This window comes from Rattus norvegicus, chromosome 1 (genome assembly GCF_036323735.1).
Source record: "Rattus norvegicus strain BN/NHsdMcwi chromosome 1, GRCr8, whole genome shotgun sequence".
Classification (NCBI taxonomy): Eukaryota; Metazoa; Chordata; class Mammalia; order Rodentia; family Muridae; genus Rattus; species Rattus norvegicus.
The window spans coordinates 186,827,425-186,840,724 of record NC_086019.1 but is presented as its reverse complement, the minus strand read 5'-3'; the positions used below and the strand labels follow the sequence as shown (position 1 = coordinate 186,840,724).

The 13,300-nt window shown below is 44.8% G+C and overlaps 1 long non-coding RNA gene across 1 annotated transcript; it reads left to right on the top strand.

Annotated features, from left to right (window-relative positions):
- Positions 1-482: 482 nt before the first annotated feature.
- On the top strand, positions 483-13,032 carry LOC134485175 (uncharacterized). The gene is made up of 2 exons (XR_010063152.1): positions 483-6,152; positions 6,403-13,032. It is a non-coding gene; the product is annotated as an uncharacterized LOC134485175 (long non-coding RNA).
- Positions 13,033-13,300: the final 268 nt, after the last annotated feature.

Here is a 13,300-nt window from a genome sequence, read left to right as displayed (position 1 = left end):
TATGCCCTTCAAAGGCCTGTGTTTGCCCTCCTTCTTTCTTCATCTTGTCCCTACCTCCTAATAATCCTTTCAGCTATGAACTACTCAGTGGGCTAATTCGCTAATTCGCTGACCTTAGCATTCTCCTGATGCTACCTGACAAACAGTGCTACCAGGGGAGGCCCAAACCCGTCACACTTGAGCCTTTAGGGAACATTCTAGACCCAAACTCCAAGAATATTTTTGGTAAAGGAAAGACATTAGATGAGCTTTTGAAAAGCCATCTGATAACATGTGGCCAGAGTTTAGAAGAAGACATCTCGTAGCCTTTGGCCCACAGTTCTGTTTCTAAAAACCAGTCCTGAGGCAAGAAGCAGTTCTAGTAACAGATTATGTGTGGAAGTTTATCAATGGTACCATTATAGTAAGAAAAAAAAAGTAAGAAACAACCTGTATGTCTGAAAAAAAAAAAAAAACCAGTCAAATGGAGGGCTGGAAAGATGGCTCAGTGGTTGAGAGTATGTGCTGCTCTTCCCGAGGACCTCAGCTCCTGTCTCAGAACTCAGACTCACAATCACCTGTAAGTCCAGTCCCAGCGCATCTGATGCCTCTCGCCTCCTTGGGCCCCTGTACTCATGTGAACCCACCTTGCAGTACATATAACTAAAAATAAAAGAATCTTAAAAAATAAAAATGATGTAAGGTTACTTAAAGAGGCCTTGTGAAGCACATGACCCATAACGTAAATATCTTGGATGAATATTTGAAAACAGGGGAGATATGCTCCTGTTATACCACTCAGGAAATAAGACACAAAATACTTTTATTTTGGAAACATTTATTTTATTTATGTGTGTCCGAGTGAGCACTTTCGATTGGTGAGACAGCTCTCTAGCTTCCAAAATATGTTGTCTCGTCTGATCCTAAGCATCGTGAGCAACCGTGAGTGCTGTACGCATCTCCCGTCATTTCTATTTGTGCCTTTCCACCAGTTACCTCCTCTCAGGCACCTCGCTTCCTCTTGGGTGTCTTCTACGCCTCAAAGAATCCCCTCCACTTCATGTCTTAGAACAATCTAGATTGCACAGACGAGAGAAAGCATGATATTTGTCTTTTCGAGCTTGGCTTATTTTGCTTAAAATGACAATTCCTACTTCCATCTATTATCCTGCCATACTCCCGTGACATGAAATCCCTTCCCTTTTTTATGGCTAAATAATATACCACTGTGCTTGTGTGTGCACGCACACACTCCCACATGCACACACGCACACTCACACCTCATCCCGTTTTTCTTTGACACGTTGTGGGTGTCTAGGCCGGTCCCTTCACTTTGCTGTTGTGAGTAATGCAGCCATAAGCACGAACGTGCAGGTGTCTGTGCTGCGCTGACTTGGGCTCCTTTGGGTGTACACCTAGAGTGGCATAGCTGGTTTGTATGCAAGTTGTATTTTTAGCTTTCTTGAGGAACCTCCACACTGATTTCCACAGTGGCTATACCAGTTTGCATTCCCATCAGTGTTAAGTAAGTCTCCCTCCCCGTCCCTGCTGGCATTTATTGCCACTTGTTTTCTTGATGATAGTCATTCCGACATGCAGATGAGAATGGAATCTCACTGCAGTTTTGATTTGCATTCTCCTTATGGGTGAGGATGCTGAACACAGCATCCTCCGTGAGTTACTGGGCCTGAGTTTCTTAGTCAAGGCAGCCCACCTTGTAAATGCCCGCACGCCAAAGGTGTTTCCACATCACCCAGAGCAAGAACTGACAGGTGGTTGGCAGGCAGCTTCTCAGTGGCACTGGTGGTGAAGAGTGGGCTGGCACTAACGGGCACTGAGCAATGTGCCAACAGCTTAACAGTGGCCGAAGAGAAACAGAAACTAGCAAGATCTGTAGCTGCTGCAGGGAGACACCCAGGGTGCACTCAGAAATCTGTCTAAACTGTGAGATACTCTTCTCACTCTGAGGACTCTTGGAAACACACACACAGGAGGGATACCTGGTGCTAGCCACCCAGCGAATGACAGAAAATCTAGGAAGATGGAGCCCTGGGGGCTAATTACATTATAGAGACTCCATATGAATATGAACAGTGGCTAACCTCTGGGCTAGCATAGTTTGGAGTCTTCTCTTTATTCTGATCAATAAGTCACTGGCTTCATGGTACCCATTGGAGACCCTTTCAAGTTCTTTCTGGCTTTGGGGATACTCAAAGAAAGAGAAAACATCAGAAAGACAGGGTTTGTGTCCTCATGAGTCTCCCAGGTGAGAGGACAGGGACGGAAGAAAGCCATGGGAGCAGGTAGGTTAAGCCTGGGAGCATTCACAGCCAGACATGATGGTGAATGTGAGTGTGTTTGTAAGAAGACTCCTTCCCCACTTGCCTCCCTCCCTCCCTCCCTTCCTCCCTCCCTCCCTCTCTCTTCTTATTTTTCTTCCCTTTTCTCTCTGTTCTTTCTTCTTTCCTTCTCTTTGTTTCTTTGTATGTGTGTGTGTGCGCAAGCATATGTGTGTGTGTGTGTGTGTGTGTGTGTGTGTGTGTGTGTGTGTGCGTGTGTTATAGGTGTGGGGGTTTGTGTGGAGGTCCAAGGACAACCTTGGGTGTCATTACTCACCTTCTGCTTTTGAGAGGGTTTCTCTTTAGACTGGAACTTCACCAAATAGGCTAGGCCTAGCTATATACTGAGCTCCAGTAATCCCCCAGGCTCTGCCTCTGTCTCGCCGCTGCTGGGATTATAAGTGTCCACTATTGTGCCTGGCTGTTTTTTTCTGATTTTTCAAGACAGGGTTTCTCTGTGTAGTCCTGGCTGTCCTGGATCGCACTCTATAGACCAGGCTGGCCTCGAACTCTGAGATCCACCTGCCTCACCTCCTGAGTATTGTTTTAGCATGAGTCTGAATATCCAAGTCAGGTTCTCACACTTAAAAGGCAAGTTGTTTTATCAACTGAGCCAACTCCTAATCCTAAAAAGATTTTCCTATCAAAATAGACAGAATCCCAACAAATTGGCTTAAAAACATGATTTGGGGTTGAAGATGTGACTTGGAGGTAGCCTGATGGAGGATTGTAGCATCCACAGGTCCAAACCTCCACAGGTCCGAGCCTTTCCCATATTGGTTAGCCTAGTACTCATTAGTCTGCTCTTAGTTGTGGCCTGGGCCTTAGAGTGTACTGGGCAGCCTTAACTGGGGTTGGGGTGGAGGTGGGAAGACGGCAGTCCCTGATCTCCTACTGTCCACTTTTAGAATTTTTTGGCCATTTTTAGAATCTCTTATCATCTCAATTTATTTTGGAAAAAAAAAGTCAGCTCTATTACACTGTGCTGGAAACCTTTACTTGATGTTTTTAAATAAAGGGAACAGGAAGTGCAGTCAACCTGCTCTAGTGTCCCTCACCTTTAATCCCAGAACTCAAGAGCCAGAAACATGTGGACATGTGTGACTTTAAGGATAGCCTAGTCTAAATACTGAGTTTCAACCCAGCTGGAGTTATATAGTGAGACCCTGGAGAGATGTAAGAAAGAGTGGGTTGGGGTGGAAGGGAAGAGAGAGAGAGAGAGAGAGAGAGAGAGAGAGAGAGAGAGAGAGAGAGAGAGAGAGAGGAGTTAGCTTCTTGTGCTTAGTGTTCTCTTGACTCTGACCCCGAGAAGGATTAACCCCATCTTATTTAGTACCATGGATGGGTGTTTGAGTGAAATCTCATCTTCTGTCCCATTGAAGGAATTCAGCAGATCTTCAAGATTGATCTGCTTCTCAAAACCTTTGAAGGTATGCAACAGAAAATAGTGTCAGTACGAGAATATGTGATCCCCAAACTCAGCCTTATAGAAAGAAAAAAATAAACAGAGCTTGATGGCTCAGCAGGTAAAGGCACTTGCTACCAAGCCAGATAGCCTGAGTTCAGTCATTCCTTGGGACCCACCTGGTGGAAGGAGAGAACTGACTTCTGCAAATTTTCCTTGGACCTCCACAAGTGTGCCATGGCACCACCCTGCCCCTCCACAGACACACACACAGACACAAATACCACACATGCATGTACTACACACATATACACACACACACCACTACACACCACACACATACACACCGAACATACACCACACACACACACACCCACACACACACCCACACACACATACACACCACACATACATACCACATACACACACAGACACACTTCTTCCCACAGGTACACACACACACACACCACACAGACATACACACACACACATACATCCACCACATATATACCACACACACATATGTACCACATAAATACCACACATACACACCTCTCACACACACACATATATACCACATACACACACACCACACACACACACACACCACACATACACACCACACATACATACCACATACACACACACACACACACACCACACATACACACCACACATACATACCACATACACACACACACCACACATACATACCACACATACATACCACATACACACACACACACATGCAAACACACACACACACCACACATACATACCACATACACACACATACACACACACCACACATACACACCACACATACATACCACACATACATACCACATACACACACACATACACACACACACACCACACATACACACCACACATACACACCACACATACACACCACACACACACACCACACACACACCACACACATACACACACACACACATACACACACACACCACACATACACACCACACATACATACCACATACACACACACACACCACACACACACACACACACACACACACACACACACACACACACACACACACACACACTTCCCCCCACAGGTACACCCTGGACAGAGCATCTTGAGTTAACACAGCTTCTCCCACATACCTGCTGTGTGATATTGGCTGGATTGTCATGTTGCATTCCTATATACCTTCGAGCTTCATAATGTTTCCCCACTGTATGAAAGAGGAAACTTGTCTGGATCAGCATTCAGCTTCTCTAGTGAGGGTACTCGGGTGTCCTGAGGGGACCCTTCAGCTCAGTGGTGCTAACACAGGTGTTAAGTGCATTCTGTGGATTGAAAGAGCTGCAGCGTGTCCTGTGTTCACAAACAGGCTCTGAAAAAGTTCATCGGGCCCAGGGTGCTTTCAGAACAAGAATAGGGGACTTCACCCCCCACCCCTGTTCAGAAGCCAGACAAAAACCGTGCTCTCCGATGGCAGCATCTGCCTTCCTCCACTCTCTGTTTTGAACCTTGGCCTTTGTTTCCCCCTACCCCTTTCCTCACGGTCCCATTTTTAGTAGTGTACTTTGTGAGTTTTTTCAAAAACTTTGAATGTATGATTGTTATAACTTCTTTGCATTGATTTTCATCCTTTTCTTTCAAATCGCATCTATTTTTGTCTTTTTATCTCAGCCTTGTTTTATGGAAATTTCAACAAAAGAATTATTTCATCTTAAGTGTCTAGTCTCTTAATTCTCTCTCCTCCTCATATTTTTAGCATTTTTATTATCCACATTAAACTTTTAATAGACTTATGTAAATGCAGATGTGCACAAGATGAAGAAAACTCCTCCTCTCAGCCTGCTCCTTAAAGGTAACCACTGCAAACACCTGGGCGACCACTCTGATTTTATTCCCCCATAAACAGATACATCACCTAAGCACATTCACTTTTATAGAACGAGCTCATGCAGTTCGCCCATTCTTGTTCTCCTTATAAACCTCATTTGTTCCCTTTGCTTTTCCCCCCTCTAAGGATGTGGACTAAAGCTGATCTTTGGGCAGGCAAGAATTGACTTCCACAAGTTGTCCTCTGACCTTTACACATGCATGAACACACACACACACACACACACACACACACACAAATACAATAAAAAATCATCACTTCAACTTATGATGGGGATGGAACCCAGGGCATCAGACACGCTAGCTAAGGGCTTGACCACTGACTCTCTCCTAGCTCTGGTTTCAGTATTGACTCCAAGTCTTATACTTTGATTATTTGTGTAGTGGGGAGATAGGCTGCCTGCTTGATTGACATGCTTTCTGAGTGTTTTCTCTTTATTTCCTCCCTGCATGGTGATCTGATCTCATTTGGGCCATCGGAATGAAGCACCTGTCCTAAGAATGAACATTTCAGGAGAGCTGTTGGGGCTCTAGGCAGGCTGTGGTCTGTATAATTAAGGCTTATTATCTGCATAGCTGGGTTCCTGCTGTTGGGGCTGGGGGTGTAGAGCTTCCTGGGCCTGGAGTAGACTCTAAGGGTGGGAAGGAAAGTGTCAGAATGAAATAGAGCGTGGGCCTCTGAGATGGGAAGGAGACAGAAGGACCATGCTGTGGACCGAATGTCTGCATCCCCTGTTATGGTGGGAACTGGAGTGTCCCCTTCTGGCCCATAGCTTGAATGCTTTTTTCCTCAGCTGGCAGTGGAGACACTATGGACCGTTCAGAATGTGGACCTGGCTGGGGGAAGTAAGTCACTAGCTGTGGGTCTTTACATGTTATACCTTCCCTGGTTCCTGCCTTGCTCTCTGCTATCTGTCCTTTGTGATGTGAACCATTTTCCCCATGAGTTCTTGCTGCCATGATCTGAGCTGCCCTGCCATGCATCTCTACCCTGCCTCCAAGTGATTCTGATGCCGCTCCCGTCCACAGTATAAAGCCCTGATCTACTGTAATTTTCCTTAAACAAATACTCACAAATGACTTAGGCCATAGAGTAAGTCAGTAGCAGAGATGGACTCAAGGATGTGCTTTTCTTATTATAGAAGTCTGTGTCCTTCAGGATTGGACCAATCCCATAGACACTAGTGGAGTCTAGAGGAATGCAAAGCTCTAACTGGTCGGGTAGGACAGTTAAGCATGATGGTCAGCCTGATAGTGTTATGAGACACCTTGGAGAACAGTAAATACAGTTCTGCTGAATTCTCTGGGGTTCCCAGAGAGGCTTGAAACATAGGAGAGCATCTCAGTATGGAGGATCTGGTACAAATGTGGGCGTCATCTCTAGTAACAGTTCTCAATCTGTGGACTGTGACCCCTTTGGGGGGGGGTGTCGAAAACAGTAAAACTCATAACAGTAGCAAAGTTGTAGTTATGAAGCAGCAGCACAAATAATTTCCCGGCTGGGGAGGGGGTCACTACAACACGAGGAACTGTATACAAGGATTGTAGCATTAGGAAGGTTGAGAAGCACTGCTCTAGATTACAGTCCAGATGTCACTTTCTTAGAGACCTGTTCTAGAATGGCATTTTCCACCATTACTATCTCTTTCTATTCTCCATACTGCTGCTCAGAATCCAAATTATCATGACCATAGGGTGAAATATCACTTATCTTATCTCTGTAGCCTCAAGTAACAGAGGAAGCCAGCACAGGTGAGTTCCACTCTCCCTCAGAGTATCCAGTGATGTCGCTGCATTTGGACATCAGACCCTAGCTTTTTTTGGACTTTCTTCATACCAGTGACTCTTCAGAGAGCTTCCAGGCCTTCAGGTTCCAACTGGGGCTGTATCATCCGTTCCCTTATCCCGAGACATCCAGCTTCTTAGATCAAATAGCTACTTGTTTCTTTGCAGGCTGTAGATGGAGAGTGCTATTGTCCAATTATTAGCCTAGAACCACATGGGGCAAGCCAGTAAATCTTCACATACATGCTATTGCTCTATTTCTTTAGAGCATAGCTATTAAACTAAACACAAACCATTACGGGGTAACTGCACATGGGGGTCATGAAAACTTTATCAACGGTAAAAGGTTTCTGTTTTTCTCAATGACCAAAAATTAATCAATTCGAATCCATCAAATTTGCAACTCGTCCTGGCGTTCCTGGGAGTTGCATCACGACCTCAGTGCCTATTCTGAATACAGAAGCACTTTGTAGTTCGAATGCCATCAGTCTCACTAGGCTGATGAATGCTGCCCGGACCACCTCAGCTCAGATTTGAGACATTTTTATTTATGAGCTGTGGTGTTTTTACTGTACAAGCAAAGCTTTCAGCTCTTATAGGAACTTAATGATCTAATTATGGAAAACAGGCTTTTAATACTTTCCCACTGTCGGTATGTGAGTATCAAATCCATATATCTCTGGAGTATATTGTGTTAGAATGTTTGATTTTAGAAATTAATGTTTGAATTGTTAATTTACATCTCATAAAAAAATTCAATGAATTTTGGCTTGTGGTTAGGACAGAATTTCTTACTTACTTTGTTTTTGTTGTTATTAGTTTTGTTTTGCCTTTTAAAAAAATAGATATTTTATTTATTTAAATTTCAAATGTTATCCCCTTTCCTGGTTTACCCTCTACAAACCCCCTATCCCATTCCTCCTTACCCTGCTTCTATCAGGGTGCTTCCCCACCCACCCACTCTCACCTCAATACCCTAACATTCCTCTACACTGGGGCATCAAGCCTTCCCAGGACCCAGGGCCTCCCCTCCCATTGATGCCAGATAAGGCCCTTTCAGCTCCTTAAGCCCTTCCCCCAACTCCTCCATTAAGGTCTCTGTGATCAGTCTAATGGTTGGCTTTGAGTGTCCGCATCTGTATTGGTCAGGACCTGGCAGAGCCTCTCAGGAGACAGCTGATCAGCCTCCTGTCAGCAAACACTTCTTGGCATCAGCAATAGTGTCTGGGTTTGGTGACTGCATGTGGGATGGATCCCCGGGTGGGGCAGTCTCTGGATGACTTTTCCTTCAGTCTCTGCTCCATACACTGTCGCTGTATTTCCTTTAGACAGGAGCCATTCTGGGTTGAAATTTTGGAGATGGGTGGGTGGCCTCATTCCTCAACCTGGAGGGCCATGCCTAACCTCTGGATATGGTCTCGACGGGTTCTTCCTTTGTGGGGTATTTCAGCTAATATCATCCCTGAGGGGTCCTGGCAGGCTCTTGGTTTCTTGGTATCTGGGACTTTCTGGTTGCTACCCCCAGTTCCCTATCCTCCATTGCTACATACCTCTGTTCAATCCCTCTGTACATCTCCACCATCTCCTCCCACACCTGATTCTGCCCCTCTTTTCCCCCTCCCCGTCCTCTCTTCCTCCCAAGTCCCTCCCACTCTCTACTTTCCTTGTTTATTTTGTTCCCCCTTCTAAGTAGAACTGAAGCATCCACTCTTTGGTCTTCCTTCCTCTTGAGTGGTCTGTAAGTTGTATCAAGAGTATTCCAAGCTCTATGCCTAATATCTGCTGATTAGCAAGTACATACCATGTGTGTTCTTTTGTGAGTGAGTTACTCACTCAGGATGATATTTTCTAGATCCATCCATTTGCCTGTGAATTTCATGAAGTCATTGCTTTAAATAACTGTGTAGTATTGTTTTGTTTTTTTGAGACAGGGTAGCCTTGGCTGTCCTAGAACTTACTTTGTAGGACAGGTTGGCCTTGAACTCAGGAATCTGCCTGCTTGTGCCTCCAAAGTGCTGAGATTAAAGGTGTGCACAGCTACTGCCTGGCCCAAAAGTGTAACTTTTAATATAAAAAGCAATGTTTCCTTTAATAAATGGTAAACTTATTATATGCCTATCAAATAATTTTTTGAGACAGGGTCTTATATAGTTCAGGCTGGTCTCAAAGTAGTTGGGCATCTGAGGATGACCTTGAATTCTTTTACTTGTTTGTGTTGTACGTGTGTTGTATACGTATGCTATGTGTGGGTGCATGCCCATTTGTTCATAGGATGATTCCAGGTCGTCTGTTTTATGATAAGTCTGAGACAGGGTCTTTCACTGAACCCGGAGCTAGGAGTCAGTCAGTAAGATCTCCCTGTATCTACCTCCCTCCCCAGTGCTAGTTACAGGCAGCTGCGTCATTCCTGGCTTTTTGCATGGGTTCTGGGGATTCGATCTCAGGACTTCATGCTTGCTCAGCAAGTGCTCTGACCCATGAAGGCATTTCTTATATATATATATATTTTTTTTCTTCTTTTTTTCAGAGCTGGGGACCGAACCCAGGGCCTTGCGCTTGCTAGGCAAGCGCTCTACCACTGAGCTAAATCCCCAACCCCATTTCTTATATTTTTAATTGTGAGCTTAACTTTGGTGGCTGGAGCCATCTTTCCAGCCCTAGGAAGGCATTTCTTTAGCCCATGACCATGAACTCTTAAATTTTAAAAATTCTATTTAACTATTTATTTGCGTGTGCAGGTGTGGACATGCTATGGTGGAGGTCATAGGACAACTTGTGCTCTGTGTTTCCACAGTGCGGGTCCAAGGTTATTATGCTCTACAACAAGCACCCTTACCTGCCAAGTCCTGAACCTTCCTGGGTTCTGAGGGTGGAGGTGAATCAGCACATGCCCTTAAAGTTCCCCCCATTAAGTTTGAACTGTGGTTTACAAGATGAGTTGGCTTTTCCCATGGTGTACCAATTCTTCAGCACTAGTGGATTCTCCCACAGTTTAATTCAAAATTGATAGCGTGTATGAGGAGTTAAGAGCTTAGTCTGTCTTGTCTCATTCCCGCGAGACTTGCAGATGCTGCAGTGTATTCAGCTCCACGAGCCACAGGGCTTAAGGTTGTTGTTGTCTTAATGAAAGTTTCATTATGTAGGCACGATCAATTAAGTCATAAGCCATTGGTGACTAACTCGATTTTCAGCCTTTCCCCTTTCTGGAGGGCCTGAAAATTCTGGCAAACCGTTCTCCATCCCGAAGCTGTCTAGGCCCTCTAAAAGACTCCTCATTAATTAGTATAAATTTAGAGTGTTTAGAAGGGGCTTATGAATAATAAATGGAAATTCAACGCAGGGAATTTTAAGGGTTCAGGAGCTCCAGTGATGGAAACTGGAAGTGAAGAGTAAGTTTGTATTATGTCACAGTCTCTTCACCCGAAAACAAACAGAAGGGCAAGTGGTTGCATGGAGCCTCAAACTATGTGTTCTCTCAGGAGCCAGATGCTGGGGTGAGAGCCTGCTACCTCAGATGCAGAGAAAGCAGCCAGTGGACCTTCCCCCTCAGGTGACCTCCCACCAGCAATGCCCCTCTCTCACACAGGCTCAAAAAAACCTCTTTCAAATGGAATCTCCCTCCCTTTTACTTCCTTAGTGCCTCTCTAGCCTCCTGACTTCCTTTTACTCTCTATGGTTTTTTTCTTAATAATCCTTTGCTCACTTTCTGTCACCTAGCTGCTTGCTCTGCCTCTTGACCAGTGGTTGACTTTATTTGTTCTTATTTACCAGAAAGTTCTTGGATTAAAGGAGTGTGCTAAGGCTGAGCCATACCACAATTAAAAACAGGTAAATACCACCATCTCGGAGTTCATAGTATAATCAATATTCTCCAATGGGGAGGCCAGACTTTGCTGGGGAGAGTGCAATGAGCTACTTAGATAAAACCATATACTCTGAGGGGTGGATTCAGGTTCAAATGCTCATCTGCTATGTGACACTGGCAACCTTATGTAGCCTCAGCTATAAAGGGAGGGCACTCACTCCATAGAATGATCCCACAGGGCCATTATAAAGACCAGGAGAGATGATGGCCACAGTTAAAGTTCCAAGCCCAGCACCTGTCATGTTCAAGAGTTCACGAAATGCATCTTCTCCATCTTGGAATGTGGGGAGAGGCTGTGTATTTCTGACCCTAGCCCCAACCAGCTGACTGCATGTGATAGAGCTTACCCTACATAATGGGGTGCCAGCTTCATGCTCAAAGTTTTACAGAATGGGTTAAAGATGCAGTGTGGCCGTAGGACTCAGTCCTGGAGTAGTCATGAGGAAGAAGGTTGGGAGAAAGGGTTTCTTTGGAAACAGGTCTCTTTACTTCCATTAGTTGCATTTAGCCTTCAGCCAAAGAGGTGTTTGAAATAGCCACGGAGCCCAGAAGCACACATCACACACAAATTGGCTTTCTGGTTCCAGGTTTGGAAAGGATCTGCCCATTAGACTCAAATTTGAAGATTCTACTTACTATGACTCAATCCCACAGGAACTCCTTTCATTAGGGTACACATCACTTGACCATAATCCCACTCAAGGAATGTACAAGTTTTGGAGATACTGAAGAAATTCAGGAACTGTTATCCCTAAATGTGTTACTTTGGACTTCAAACTAGGGTTCCTCCAGGAAGTGCTTTCTATTACGTCTGACAAAGATGAAGTGGGTCCGTGGGGCACTGCTCACCCACTCCTTCCTTCTATTCCACTTAGTAGCAGCCACCTTATCCCCACTGACTACTGTCTCTGAGCAGCAAGGGCTGGGGTGGGGCCCAGGGAGTCACAGGGACCTTCTGAAGGGATGTTCCCATTTGGTTTGGAAGGGTGGGTGAGACTAAAAATACCACCTTTGTGACATATTTACTCTGCTCTTGTTAATGCCCCAGAGAGATTGCCAAGAGTCACTACCACTAAACCTGTGATTAAACCATAATAACCACTTTCATGTTTATAAATTTTGTCCTTGATATCAGAGAAGAGTATTTTTAGGCTAGAACTTGGAGCTAACAAATCCCAAAGCAGGCATGTGGATTTAAGCAAGCATCTCTCCTTTCGGCTTCCTTCCTTGCACAAGGCAATAAGGCAGGGGGAATCAAACTAGGGGGTGTCACCTATCATGCCTCAGTCCCAAGGAGACCTTCCCAACCTTCCATTTGGGTATTTTGATGCTGATCCTACCTTGATACCTGTGGGAGTTCCACAGATAGTGATGAAGTTCATGAGTATCTCCCTAAAATGTGTCATTCAGACTTCAAGCCGAGGGTGCTTTGGGGCAGTGTTTGCAGAGAGGGGCCTTCTAGAACTTCTTCCATAGGCCTAAGGAAACTCAGTTGCCATGAATCCTCTCTGCAGGAAGGTCATCATCCAGGGAGCACAAATTCATCCCAGGAGATAAGTCTGGAGTTTGTTACCTTGCCTGATACTCTCACCTGATCTTCTGAGAATTTTCTCATTTTTTTCCCCAAATAATTTACTTTATCTTAAGCTGTTCTGTCCATCAAGAGGATATAGAAGCTTCTAGGTTCCACTAGGTTTGGGGAGTGCTGTCTTTCCTGTGATGTCTCTGTGCATGTAATTACACACACACACACACACACACACACACACACACACACACACACAAATTATCCATTCTCCTGCTACTTTGTCTACTGTCAATTTATTTCACAGAGCCAAGTATTAAACCTTCAGATAGCAGGGAGAAATTTCCATCTCCATCAACATTTGTTTTGCCCTTTTATCCTCATAGGGCCATCCATCCATCCATCATCCATCCATCCATCCATCCATCCATCCATCCATCCATCCATCCATGAAGCCATTCATAATTAATGAGCATTTAGTGTAATAATCAGCTTTCTCACTGCGTAACAAATACTA